Raw genomic sequence first — 13,884 nt, forward strand, 5'->3', positions numbered from 1 at the left:
CGAAAATTTATATGGCCACCCACTCACCCTTATGGCTTACATAATATTTGAAAAATGAAACTAACATTTCCGTTTAGTAAACTTTTTCTAAAAGTTGTTGTTGGCTAAAACTTCCTATTTTAAATCAGTTTTATAACTTTCCTGCTGACTAGGACAATGTAGAACTCTAGACCTATAGAGGTTTCTTTCTGTTGCGAAGAAATAGTATTAGATGGAGCAATGTTTGTTAACCTCAGCAACTTTAAGATGTGTGGACTTCAACTCCCAGAATTCCCCAGCCATCATGTACATCTTAAAAGTTGCTGAGGTTGGGAAATTCTGATTTAGAAAACTGGATGAAAAGAGACCAATGCTTCAACGTGCCTCTTGATCAAACGATGAAAAAATAAGAGGAAATTGATCGCTAACTTAGTTGCACTGAATAAGAAGGTAGTAATTTGCATTGATCTGCAAACAGTTTGCTTGATTTAAACAAGCTCTTCAGGAACTTTAATATTGTTTTCATTCCTAGGTAAAGAGAGAGAGAAAGAAAGAGACAGACAGACAGATTTTTTTACATGTGTATAAAAATTATAAATGCATCTTTAATCCATGTATTGATTTTAATGGATTAAATGTTACAAGTTCATTAATTATATCAGCTTTTCTCAACCGATGTTTTCCAGATAATTACATAATTTGGTGAGAATATTAGGAAACAGATATTCATTAAAATATGACAAGGAAATGATACCATGGTAATATGATTTCTTTTCATTTTCAAATTCACTAAAAAGGATTTTCCCCATGATGTAAGAGTATTGTAGCTACAATGATGTCAGGGTCATAGAAAAGGAATAGCTGCTCATATTCCTACAGAAGCACGTTGAAAATAATAAACTGGATTCACATATTATACTAAACAAACTATGGTTTGTTTAACCATAGCAATAAACAAACCACAATGGCTGAATTCATACTATATGCAGAGTGAATGCCAAACAAAAGATGTTAAAGCTACCCAATTATGGATCATTCAATAAAGATTAAACCAACCTATTAATGGATGACAGATTAACAGAGTTGGGAGGGACCTTGTAGGTCATCTAGTCCAACCCCCCCCACCCAAGCAGGAGATCCTACACCATTTCTGACAGACGGCAGTCCAGTCTCTTCTTGAAAGCCTCCAGTGATGAAGCGTCCACAAGGTCTGAAGGGAACCTTAATCTGAACTCATCTGTGTGACTATAGAAATAGTGAACATTCAAAGACTAAAGTTATTAATAATTTTCCCCAATTTAATACACCTAAATTAGTAGGAATTAGAACTGCAGGATTTCCTAGGAAATCTTAGTTTGGGAAAAAGTAGCATCACCATGTAATTTCTCAAACTTAGCAACTTTAAGATTCAACTCCTGGCTGTTTTCTGATCATAATCATAAGTTTATTTGTCAAGCATATATAAGATAACAGGTAAAAGTATAAACATAATTTGAATACATGAAATGAGTAAGTAAAAAGGAATATTAGGACAGGGACGGTAGGCACGCTGGTGCACTTAGGCACGCAATAAATAAATAAACAATAAATAGATAAAGAAAGAAAGCGATGATAAAAAAAATCCTCTCAAATGACTTTTGAGATGCAAACGTTTTTTTAAAAAGTTTTTTATTAATCATTCAAAATTAAAAACATCGGACATAGATATGACATCACTGGTTCTTCCAACACTTTACTACAAATTATGTTAAAGTTAATATTATAATATAATTCTTTAACCTTATACGTCATTTATACATAACATCATACTAACAATCTATATCATATTTCTACACAATTATACACATTTGTCTATTAATCTATATACTTGTACCTATTTATGCAATTTACATACATATTTATCCATCATAATGTATATATTTCTCATCCAACACTACATCCTTGTCTCGGCTATCCTCCTTTTGTCTAGCCATTCATAATTTTTTTTCCAGATTATATAGTACTGTGTTTCACATTTATCCTTGAGCTCCAAGGTAAGTCTGTCCATTTCTACGCAGTTAAGAAATTTTTAGTAATATTTCCTCTTCAGTTGGGGTATCAAATGACTTTTGAGAGGCAAACATGTGGAGAATGTTACCAAACTGCGGAGGCAACTTCACAAGTAGCTGAAAATTCAGAGGAGTTTATCGTAGTTTTTGAAGAAACAGATATTAACTTTCACTACTACGGTTCAAATGTAAACCTCTCACAATACAACAACCATAGAGAGTTGGGACAGTGTGTGCTATATGACTGATGTTTGGCTGAAGAGAGATAACAAGAGGACCATAAAGTTCCTGGACAAGAGCTCATGATTGCGTGTGAAGCTACAGATATTCCTTGATTTATGACCATAATTGAGCCCTGCAATTTTTGGTCAGAAATCACAAAGGTCATAAAGCAGGCCACTACTCAATCATCCACAATTTTACAACTCTTTTGCAGTGGTCATTTAGTGAATGTGTCGATCATAAGCAAAGGCCACGGTTGTTAAGCGAATGATGCATTGTTTGCTATGGTGTGTTTTTGCTGGAAACCGGAAGTAAATGTAACTGCGGAGGGGGGGGGAGGGGGCAAGAATCAGAACTTCAAATCTGGGTAGTGCAGTGATGGGTTGCCTCCGGTTCGGTCCGGTTCTTGCGAACCGGTAGTAAAACCGGGGGGAAGCTTTGCCCACCCCACCTGGATGTCACCATAGACGATATGTGCATGGGCAGAAGCTCGGTGCGCACACAATCCCATTGCGGACCAGTAGTAAAGGTAAGTAGAACCCACCCCAGGGTAGTGGGTCTCTTTTTGGGGGTCCATTGTAACCTTGAACAGTTACAATTATTTAATTATTAATTATCAATTATTTAACATGCATTAACAATAATGACTTGTCTGTAGAGATTCTCAGTCATCCAGGTCATGGTTGTCCCAAAGGTGTTTTTTTCTGGAGACAACTGGACTTTCTTGTTTTTTTTCCTTTTGAAGACGTTTCGCTTCTCATCCAAGAAGCTTCTTCAGCTCTGACAGGATAGTGGGGAATGGAAGGGTTTATATTCCTTGCAGACAGCTGGTCATTTGCATCCTTTTAGAGGATTTAGAGGGTCACTGAAGCACTTGGAGGTTTATCTGTGTCCTCAGGGTCACCTGAGCAATGCTCCTGGTTCTTGTAGTCTGCATTTTTTTTCCTCCAGGAATCCATACCTACTCCCACACCATTCAAAGGGTCTTCATCCCATATTGTATGGCTAAAACCCGAAGAAAGTCCAGTTGCCTCTTGAAAAAGCACCTTTGGGACACCCCTCATGTGATTATAACAACAGATGTCTTTGTTTTCTTTGCAAAACACAGAGCCCCATTGTTTTATAGCAAGGAGTTTGCATTGTGTGTGTAAAAATCAAACAACAAAGAGCAAATGGAGGGGGGGAGGGGTGCACGACAAGAGTCCCAGCACCAAAAAATGTGTGCTAAGCCCCAACTTGCCAGAGATAAGCCTCATGCTTGAAAGTATTAAGGCGATGGAAAATTCTGTCCTTTCAAAACGGATTGTTTGACTTAAAAAAACCAATCTCAATGGGTCTTGAAGAGACTTGCCTCAATGAACAATAACATCTGGATTTTGCAAGATGAAAAGATGCATTATTTGAAATGCAAAACCACATTTAAATGCCCGTGGAACTGGATCATCTCATATTCAGGGTATCAAATTCAGTTCTGTTATTTTGGTGACTCAGGCTCGGCAATGGCAAAATGTTTATGCTGTGATTTAGCCTCCTGCTCAGTTTTTTTTTTTTACTGTGTCATTGCCAAAACAATGTGGAAGAAAAAGTTGAATTGAATCTGGCTGCCGTCCACCCTAATCAAGTCAGTCAATCACAGGATTCCATCACAATAATTCATCCAATGTGGGTAGTAATGCTATACTTTTCAGGATGTTAGAACTCATCTTTATTTTATCAAGGATTACCAGATCCCAGCTGCAAAAATAAAAATGAAAAAAACCCTAAATCCCAGTTGAAAGGTGTGAAAAATCACTATCCTTGTTGGCAATTTAAAAGTTTGCATTCCAAGAGCCTTGGTAGTACAGTGGTTTAAGGCACCCTGTTATTAAGCTGGTTATTAAGACCAGATGCCTGCAATTACTGCAGGTTCGAATCTCGCCAAGGCTCAAGGTTGACTCAGCCTTCCATCCTTTCTAAGGTAGGTAAATTGAGGATCCAGTTGTGGGGGCAATAAGCTGACTTTGTATAAATATACAAAAGAATGAAGGCTATTGCTTAGCGCATTGTAAGCCGCCCTGAATCTCCGGAGAAGGGCGGCATATAAATCAAAATTAAAAAAAAAAAAGTCTTATTGCCCACTTTTGCCAAGAATATCTGTGTGATGGCCAGCTGTGAAACTGATGTGTCGAGTGCTGGGACAGAAGGAAGATTCTTCTGGTGATTGAACACTGTTCTGTAGATGTTGGGGTAAAGGTTACAACCAGAGGTGGGCTGCTGCAGGTTCGCAGGGGTTCGGGAGAACCTCTAGCTAAGATTCTGTGCAGTTCGGAGAACCCCGAAATCCCACTCCTGGCTGGCTACGCCACCCTGCCCTTTCCAGAAATCCCCATGTGACCCATTTTGGATGCAGGTAAGTGCAGGGTGCGTACAAAGGGTCAGGGAGGGCAAAAAACGGGCCTACCAGAAGTTCGGGAAGAAACGGGCCCGTTTCCAGCCTCCAGAGGGCCTCTGGAGCCTGGGGAGGGCAAAAAGGCCCCCTCCACCTTGGTGCAGAAAGCTGACTAAGCCACACTCACCATGGCCATGCCCACCCAGCAACTGGGCAGAGAACCCCGTGCTAACATTTTTGAAGCCCACCCCTGGTTACAACAGATGGGGCAACAATTTAGAGAGGGAGAAGTTCCTCTCATACACATGCGTTGGAATTTCCACATTTCTGGGTTTTGGAAGAAGATGAAAGTTGTAATCATTTTTTAAAATATTAAGTCGATCTAAGAAACCTATGTTAGCAATTTTCAGTAGAACTGGCCAAAGTGGGCTCTTTAAACCATGGGAGAAGATTCCTTATGTCCCATAAGTAATGGAGTAATTTTGCCCCATGGAGTAATTTTGACTCTCTTTGTACATTTTGGAGATGGGACCATGTACGTTGGTCAGAGCTACTAGATCTGGGTCATTGAGAAAGTCCAAATGACCTCTGGATGGCATTAAAGACTTGCCAATTGCTACTATCTAGGGAGCATCTGGATTTTGAAAGCCCAGACATGGTAACCCTTGTACCGGGTTATTGGCTCACCTCAACATCTTCCTGTGTACAGTACTATTTCTGCCTCTTTGGATATGTGATTCTGCAAGTTAGCTCATCCTATCATATGGTAGGATGAGTTAACTTCCATGCTGGTGTTGGAAGAAAAATCTGTCTGGTTCAATTCCAAACTGGGAGAAAGGCTCTGGAAATAAAATGGAGGCTGATTGGAAAGGAAGTTTATTGATGAACAAAACCAAAACATGCAGCATGCAGTTCTGGGACAGCTGACCAATTGGTTTGGTTTTACATGGGTTTTTATACAGGTGGTTTTTTTTTTTTACAGCACTTTGTAATCTGGAGGCTTACTTTGTGTGTTTTTATTATTTGATTGGTTTTACTTGTTTCACAGAGGCTCATGTTGGGTCTTAATGCAGGGGTGAAATCAGTGGTGAAATCTAAAATTTGTTACTACCGGTTCTGTGGGTGTGGCTTGGTGGGGGGGTAATGTGACTGGGTGGGTGTGGCCATTTTTTTTTTTACTTTTAAAACCATTTTTTCTACAACCTCTTCGGCGAAGAGGTTGTAAAAAAATGCTTTCAAAAGCCTCTGCCGATCAGGCAACTCAGCTTGGATCGTCAGAGGCATTTAAAAGAAAAAAAAGAGTTTTCTTCTTTTAAAAGCCTTTGACGATCCCAGCTGAGCCGCGCGATCATCAGAGACTTTTTTTTTTTACTTTTAAAAGCATTTTTTCGGCCGAAGAGGTTGTAGAAAAAATGCTTTTAAAAATTAAAAAAAAAAGCCTCTGATGATTGTGTGGCTCAGCTGGGCATGGGGGCGGGGGCAGAGATTTTTGCTACCGGTTCTCTGAACCACCCGCCTCCATCGCTCCCAGATCGGGCGATCTGGTCCGAACCGGGAGCATTTCACCCCTGGGTGAAATCCACTTGCCTTCGCTACCACTTATCTTTGCACGTGCAGAGGGTCAAAAATGGGACATGATGAAGTCCGGGTGGGTGGGCGGAGCCTCCCACCGCCGGCACTACCGGTTTGCCTGAGCCGGATAGAACCGGCTGCATTTCACCACTGTTTTAATTATCGCTTCCTTAGTCTTAATCCTATCAGGCATGTGTAATTGATTTTATCCTGTTATCTGTTGCCTCTAGTCTGCCTTTCTAAATTGACAGGTATTGTTTCCACTTTTCTCAACGAATGGGATTAAGGTCATGTCATATCCTTAATCCCATCACCTGGAAGTGAAGGTATTTTGGGAATAGGATGGCCCAGGATTTCTTAATGGGCAGCTTTCAGCCTCTAAGAACATGTTTCTCCATTTCTCCTTTGGAGAAATATAATATTCTGCCTCTTTTAATATTCCCCAAAATATTTCAGTCTCTGGGACGGGTGTATGCGTGTGTGATTACTTCTTATACTGGCCAGCCTAGTCTCCCTTTGCCCCTTGATTCTGCGATCTTGGTTTATTGAGGAACAAAGTCTACAGGACTATTAACATTGCCCTCAAAGAGAGCATCTACTGTCAAGCTGCTAGTTCTGTTTGTGTTTAAGAAAACAATGCAACTTCTCTCCCCCCCCTCCCACACCATTCAACCTTGGCACGGTTTGTGGTTGAAGGAGTGGTATATTTGTGTAATTCTCTGCATTTTCAATCTCTATTAATTGGGATTTGGAGATGACTGAACTTGTCCCCTTGCACAATGGAGCAAAGAGGCCCTCTCTAGCTCCTCTTCTTCCTGGAGCAGATATTAAATTGCTGTTCTTTGAAATTAATCGATGGAGTATTAAAAGAATATTCCATTCCAGAGGAGACATGATAGCAGTGTTCCAATATTTGAGGGGCTGCCACAGAGAGGAGGGGGGTCGAGCTATTTTCCAAGGCACCCGAAGGCCAGAGAAAGAATAATGGATGGAAACTGATCAAAGAGAGATTCAACCTGGAAATAAGAAAAAATTTTCTGACAGTGAGGGCAATCAACCAGTGGAACAGAAGTTGCCTTCGGAAGTTGTGGGAGCTTCATCACTGGAGGCTTTCAAGAAGAGACTGGACTGCCATTTGTCAGAAATAATGTAGGGCAGTGATGGTGAACCTTTTCGGCACCAAGTGCCCAAACCAGAATGCACGTCCATGCGTATGTATGTGTGCGAGTGAGAACAATCAACCAATGGAACAGAAGTTGCCTTCAGAAGTTGTGGGAGCTTCATCACTGGAAGCTTCGGACTGCCAAATTGGACTGCCACCTGTCAGAAATGGCTTAGGGTCTCCTGCATGGGCAGGGGGTTGGACTAGATGACCTACAAGACCCCTTCCAATTCTGTTATTCTAAAATGAGGCAAAAGCTTTGTAGCAAAAGCAATAGAAAACCCAGGAGTGAAATCCAGCAGGTTCTGACAGGTTCTGGAGAACTGGTAGCGGAAATTTTGAGAAGTTTGGAGAACTGGCAAATACCACCTCTGGCTGGCCCCAGAGTGGGGTGGGAATGGAGATTTTGCAATATCCTTCCCCTGCCATGCCCATCAAGCCACACCCACCAAGCCACACCATGCCCACCAAGCCACACCCACAGAACCAGTCGTAAAAAAATTTGGATTTCACCACTGAGAAAACCTTAGTCATGTGGCCACCATGACTATACGCTGAGATGCACAGAACGCTGTTACCCTCCCACCAAAGTGATACCTGTTTATCTACTTGCATTTGCATGCTTTCAAGCTACTAGGTTGGCAGGAGCTGGGTCACACAATGGGAGCTCATGCTCTTGACCCCACATGCAGGCTTTCCATGTATAGGGGAAAATCTCTCGTTTATATAATCCCAAGCCAGGGTCAAGAGTTTGCCAGTCCTTGGCGAAACTTTAGCTCTGTCTCCTCTGAGCTGGATTTTCCCCCCTCCCCCCCAGATACGGTACTGTTCTCCAAGTTCCTTCTTACGAGCTGCACCCCCCCCATCCCTTCTGCTCCGCTGATTTCTCTGTGCAAGTGAACGATGCAGACAGCTAGGTCAGCAATTGAATGAACACAGGTGGCACAGTATTCCATTTGTCCTTCCCCCCCCCACCCGCAATAGACAACACCTGCTGCAATTTCCTTTGTAGTTAGACCTCCGTGGCAGCCGGTCTCATCACAGTTTCACTCGGTAGAGAGGGGAGACGCCTGGAATGCAGCTGAAGCTAAATGGGATGCATCTGTCAAAGGCCTTGAATGAAGTCACTTTCATCTCCCAAAGTCAAAAGGCAGGAGAAATTGTAGGCCGGAGGTGTCGTTTGCAGGTAATGCTCAGGCTGGGAACTACAGATGTGCACAGGTTTGGCTCGATTCTCTGAACATATTGACTGAGAGACAAGCCGCCCAGATTACAGCCTCAAGGGTTGTGGAATCTCAGTCTGGGTGGTGAGTGTATGAGACTCAGTGAGTCACATAAACCTAGATTAATTAAGTGGATTAATTAAGTTGTGCGCTTTGTTTCACCTTCTGGAGGCTATGTGAATCTACCCAGTGCTTCTCTTCAGAGCTTCAGCTCCATGAAGGTAGAACAGATGTTATTTATTTGTACCCTACCTTTATTGTTTATAATCCCTTGTCCCCCACAACAATAACAACTCTGCAAGGTGAGTTGGGCTGAGGGACTATGACTGGCCCAAAGTCACCCAGCCAGCTTTCATGCCTAAGGCGGGACTAGAACTCTCAGTCTCCTGGTAATTGGCCCAAAGTCACCCAGCCAGTTTTCATGCCTAAGGCGGGACTAGAGCTCTTAGTCTCCTGGTAATTGGCCCAAAGTCAACCAGTCAGTTTTCATGCCTAAGGCGGGACTAGAGCTCTCAGTCTCCTGGTAATCGGCCCAAAGTCAACCAGTCAGTTTTCATGCCTAAGGTGGGACTAGAGCTCTCAGTCTCCTGGTAATTGGCCCAAAGTCACCCAGCCAGCTTTCATGCCTAAGGCGGGACTAGAACTCTCAGTCTCCTGGTAACTGGCCCAAAGTCACCCAGCCAGTTTTCATGCCTAAGGCGGGACTAGAACTCTCAGTCTCCTGGTAACTGGCCCAAAGTCACCCAGCCAGCTTTCATGCCTAAGGCGGAACTAGAACTCTCAGTCTCCTGGTAATTGGCCCAAAGTCAACCAGTCAGTTTTCATGCCTAAAGTGGGATTAGAACTCTCAGTCTCCTAGTTTCTTACCTGGTGCCTTAACCACTACACCAGGGGTGTCAAACTTGTGTCATCACAATAGAGTCATGTGACATATTTGACATTTTCCCCCTTCGCTAAACCAGGCGTGGGTGTGGCCAGCGCTTGACGCATCTGGCCTGCTGGCTGTGAATTTGACAGCCCTGCTCTAGATCATGCTGGCTTTACCTACATACATTTATGTATACCATGTATTGATTTATTCCATATATACTGATTTGCGTTTTTATCAGCTTCTGATTTTTTTTTTATTTACCCAGAATCATCTGTGTGGGCTCTGCATATTTCTCAAGTACTATTTAGCAGAATTAAGCAAGTTGAAAGGATTATTGTAATTATTCCAAATTGCATTTTATATATATACATAAAAGTGTAAAAACCAGCTGTTGAGACATGTTTTAGAGGTGTTTATAGAGAGACTGGGGGGGAAAAACTGTTGCCGAATCATGTCTGCGTGGGAGAATTCACTGAACATCCAAGAGATTGGAGTTAAGGAGCAAACCTCACCCACAATGGCCAAACAAGCACTTCAGGAAGATTTAATTCTGCTTTCATACCTATGGCTGTATAACTGAGGTTGAATCACCCATACCACCAACAATTGAAAAACAAATAGAAAAATTATACTTCTATGTAGCTCTAAGGCCTTCTCTCATTACACCTTGGCTGGCTTCACACATCATACAAAATCATGGTTTGTGGAAGAAGCGACATTGTTCGAGCTAAGCAGTATGAATGGGGGGGCGGGGTTTGTTGGCTTACGGTGTGGAATAAATACAATTAATTGTGGTTTTTAGTAAAACACATAGGCTTAGTATGATGTGTGAACCCAGACTCTCCTATGGGGTTCCATTGTTACAAAAACAATCCATTAGGAACTCTACATAGCAGAGTTTCTGGTAGCCACAGAGTCTTCAGTAACGTACAGGAAAAAGAATCAATCCTGAAAGGAATTTTATTGTGACAACAACAGAAATTTTATTCCAGTTTGGGCTTTAAAGGTTGAAGCGTCTGTTAAAAGTCTTTATTCTAAAGCCCCCCGTATGGCTTTGTAAGGCAATCCAATCTGAATAAAGGAGTATAATTTCCTTACACCGTTCTTGGAGACTGCAAATTTTCTCTGGGAATCTTCTGAGAACTGGACCAATTCAAGTCATAAGGTTTTTTGGTCCTTTAATATTTCATTATTGGCTCCCTGTGCAAAATCATATTCATTATTCCAGTGGTGAAATCTAATTTTTTTTTACTACTGGTTCTGTGGGCGTGGCTTGGTGGGCGTGGCAGGAGAAGGATACTGCAAAATCTCCATTCCCACCCCACTCCTGGGGAAAGGATATTGCAAAATCTCCATTCCCACCCCACTCCTGGGGGAAGGATGTTGCAAAATCTCCATTCCCACCCCACTTCCGGGGAAAGGATATTGCAAAATCTCCATTCCCATCCCACTCCAGGGGAAGGACACTGCAAAATCTCCATTCCCACTTCACTCCAGGGGAAGGATACTGCAAAATCTCCATTCCTACCCCACTCCCGGGGAAAGGCTATTGCAAAATCTCTATTCCCACCCCACTCCAGGGGAAGGACACTGCAAAATCTCCATTCCCACCCCACTCCAGGGGAAGAATACTGCAAAATCTCCATTCCCACCCCACTCTGGGACCAGCCAGAGGTGGTATTTGCCGATTCTCTGAACTACTCAAATTATCCGCTACCGGTTCTCCGAACTGCTCAAAATTTCTGCTACCAGTTCTCCAGAACCTCTCAGAACCTGCTTTATTTTATGCAGATGAAGGTTCATTTCCCAACACCGAGCCCCCATAAACAGGAGTGTTATTCACTTACCTTCACTACTGGTTCGCTAATGTGAGCGTGCGCACGCAGGACCTTCTGCACATGCCCAGAGCATCAAAAACGTACGTGATTACATCTGGGTGGGTGGGTGGAGCCTCCCACTGCCACTGCTACAGATTCACCCGAACCGGATAGAACCGGCTAAATACCACCACTGCCCATAAATATTTTTTTTTTATAATTTTTTTTTAAACAAAAACAACATAAAAACATCATCCTTCCAAACAATTACAGACAGTGTTTCGATCGGTAAAAATCCTTTTGTGCTTCCAAAATTTTCAAAACCTCAATATATGACAAATGTTCTTTTCCTCTAACAGAAAACAAGTATTTACATATTTCTAAATTTCATTTCATATATAATATTTCATCTCCACTCTTTATTATCTATCCATTGATAAAATAATTTCCATATCAAATAATATTGTTTATCTTCCTCTTCTCTTATTTCAAATGTCAGTCTACTTATTTCAGCACAGTCCAGCATTTTTTTAAATAATTTCTTCATCAGTAATTATCTTCTCTCCTTTCCAGTTTTTAGCAAATACAATTCTAGCTGCTGTTAAAATATTCACAATTAAATATTGCAGTTCTTTCTGCCTTCTGCCACCAATTGCCTCCCACCGGCCAGTTCGCTCCCACAGAGAGGGCCTCCTCAGGGTGCCGTTGGCCAGACAATGTTGGCTGGCGACCCCCAGGGGGAGAGCCTTCTCTGTGGTGGCACCTACCCTCTGGAACAATCTACCCCCAGAGATACGAGTGATCCCAGACCTCCGTACTTTTCGTCGGGCCCTTAAAACCTACTTTTTTCAGTTAGCCGGGCTGTCCTGATTTTATGGTTGGTTTTAAAATTTGATATTGATTTTAATTGAAATGTTTTAAATTATGGGCCAAATTTTATTTAATTATTTTAAATCTATTTTAACTTTTGTGTATGAATGTTTTATATTTGGCTGTTCACCGCCCTGAGTCCGGAAGGAGAAGGGTGGTATAGAAATCTGAAAAATAAATAAATAAATAAAAATGTCTCTGGTAAGAGCCCTAATAAAAATGTCTCTGGTTTAAAGTCAATATGTCTCTTTATCATTTTTTCCAACCATGTGTGTATCTTAGTCCAAAATCTCCTTGCTTTGCCCATAAATATTTTTGAGTTTCTACATTGTGGAATGTGAGTAGTATGAAATTTTAAAACCGATATCAGCAAATCATTTTTTTTTTGTACAATGCCATACATATCTTGAAACAGCGTGGGGCTTTCTTCCTGTAGAGTTTTAAACAATATTTGCTTCAGCCAGAAGATATCACAATGCAACGATGCTTGGAAAGAATGCGAGTGCAGCAAAGCCATTATTGCTCCTTGTGAGTCCAATGTTTTTGCACAGTTTGCTTTTCCATTCAGTTTTAAAGGATCCAATATTTACACGTCTCTTTTCATCACTTGGAATGTCAGTTCTGGAGCTTTATTATGCTTTCTACAACTGTTTCTAAGGAAACCTCTTCCTTGTGCCACTGCAGGTCTCTCTCTCTCCTTTAATTAAAGTACACCATCTGTTGGAATCAAAGCCAGGTTTATTAAAAAAAACCACACAGGTTGATGATGATGATGATTAATTACCTTTTCAAAATAGCAATGTACTGTTCTTGCTCCTGATTTTCTAAAAATATGAATAATTAGGGATCTTATACACATCAGAGTTGAATTGTCTGGAAGAAAAATTACTCAATGTGCATTAACCAAGAATTCCATGTCTCAATGTAGAGTTTGAACATTAAGATTCAAATGTTCACATTCTTGCTTCTCGTTGAGTGTCACGGTCATCTCCATTTTCTAGTTCCCTGACTGGTTAAGACATTTAACTCAGGGGTGAAATGCTCCTGGTTCTGGCCGGATCAGGCGATCCGATAGCGATTGTGGCAGGTAGTTCGGAGAACCAGTAGCGATGGCACGAAGCTCCACCCACCCACCTGAGTGTCATTACTTCCTGGTTTTAACCAGGAAGTAATCTGTTTTTTACCCTCTGCGCATGCACAGGTTTTGCATATGCGCAGAGGGTCTGCGTGCGCATGTGATAAGGCGCGTGCACTTCCGAACCGGTAAGGAAGGTAAGTAGATTTCACCCCTGGTGTAACTTCTACTGGGTTATTAGACAGATCATCCATGATCTCAATGGTCATTGGTCTGTCTCCATAAGGTCACTTTCTTAAAATCAAATACTTTTGTGACACTTTATACCAAAGTTCCTTTTATTTTCATCCGAGCATTTTCCACATTCTCTTTCATTACCTTCACTTTCCTGCTATTCTGTTGAGAAGGTAATCTGTCCTACGCTGCATTAACAGAGTGATAGAATCAATATCAGGTGAAGTGTTAAGTACCACTTTATAATGCCTTGGAATATTGCATCCAGTTTTAGTTGCCATGATATAAAAAAAAAAAAAGGTTGAGAATCTACATTGGACAACTAGAAAGAGTGCAGAGAAGAACAACAAAGATGATTAGGGGACCGGAGGCTAAAACACATGAAAAATAGTGGCCAGGAATTGCATGTTTAGTTTAATGAAAAGAAGGACTAGAGGTGACTG

This window comes from Pantherophis guttatus, chromosome 8, assembly GCF_059756535.1.
Source record: "Pantherophis guttatus breed Tessera chromosome 8, ASM5975653v1, whole genome shotgun sequence".
Classification (NCBI taxonomy): domain Eukaryota; kingdom Metazoa; phylum Chordata; class Lepidosauria; order Squamata; family Colubridae; genus Pantherophis; species Pantherophis guttatus.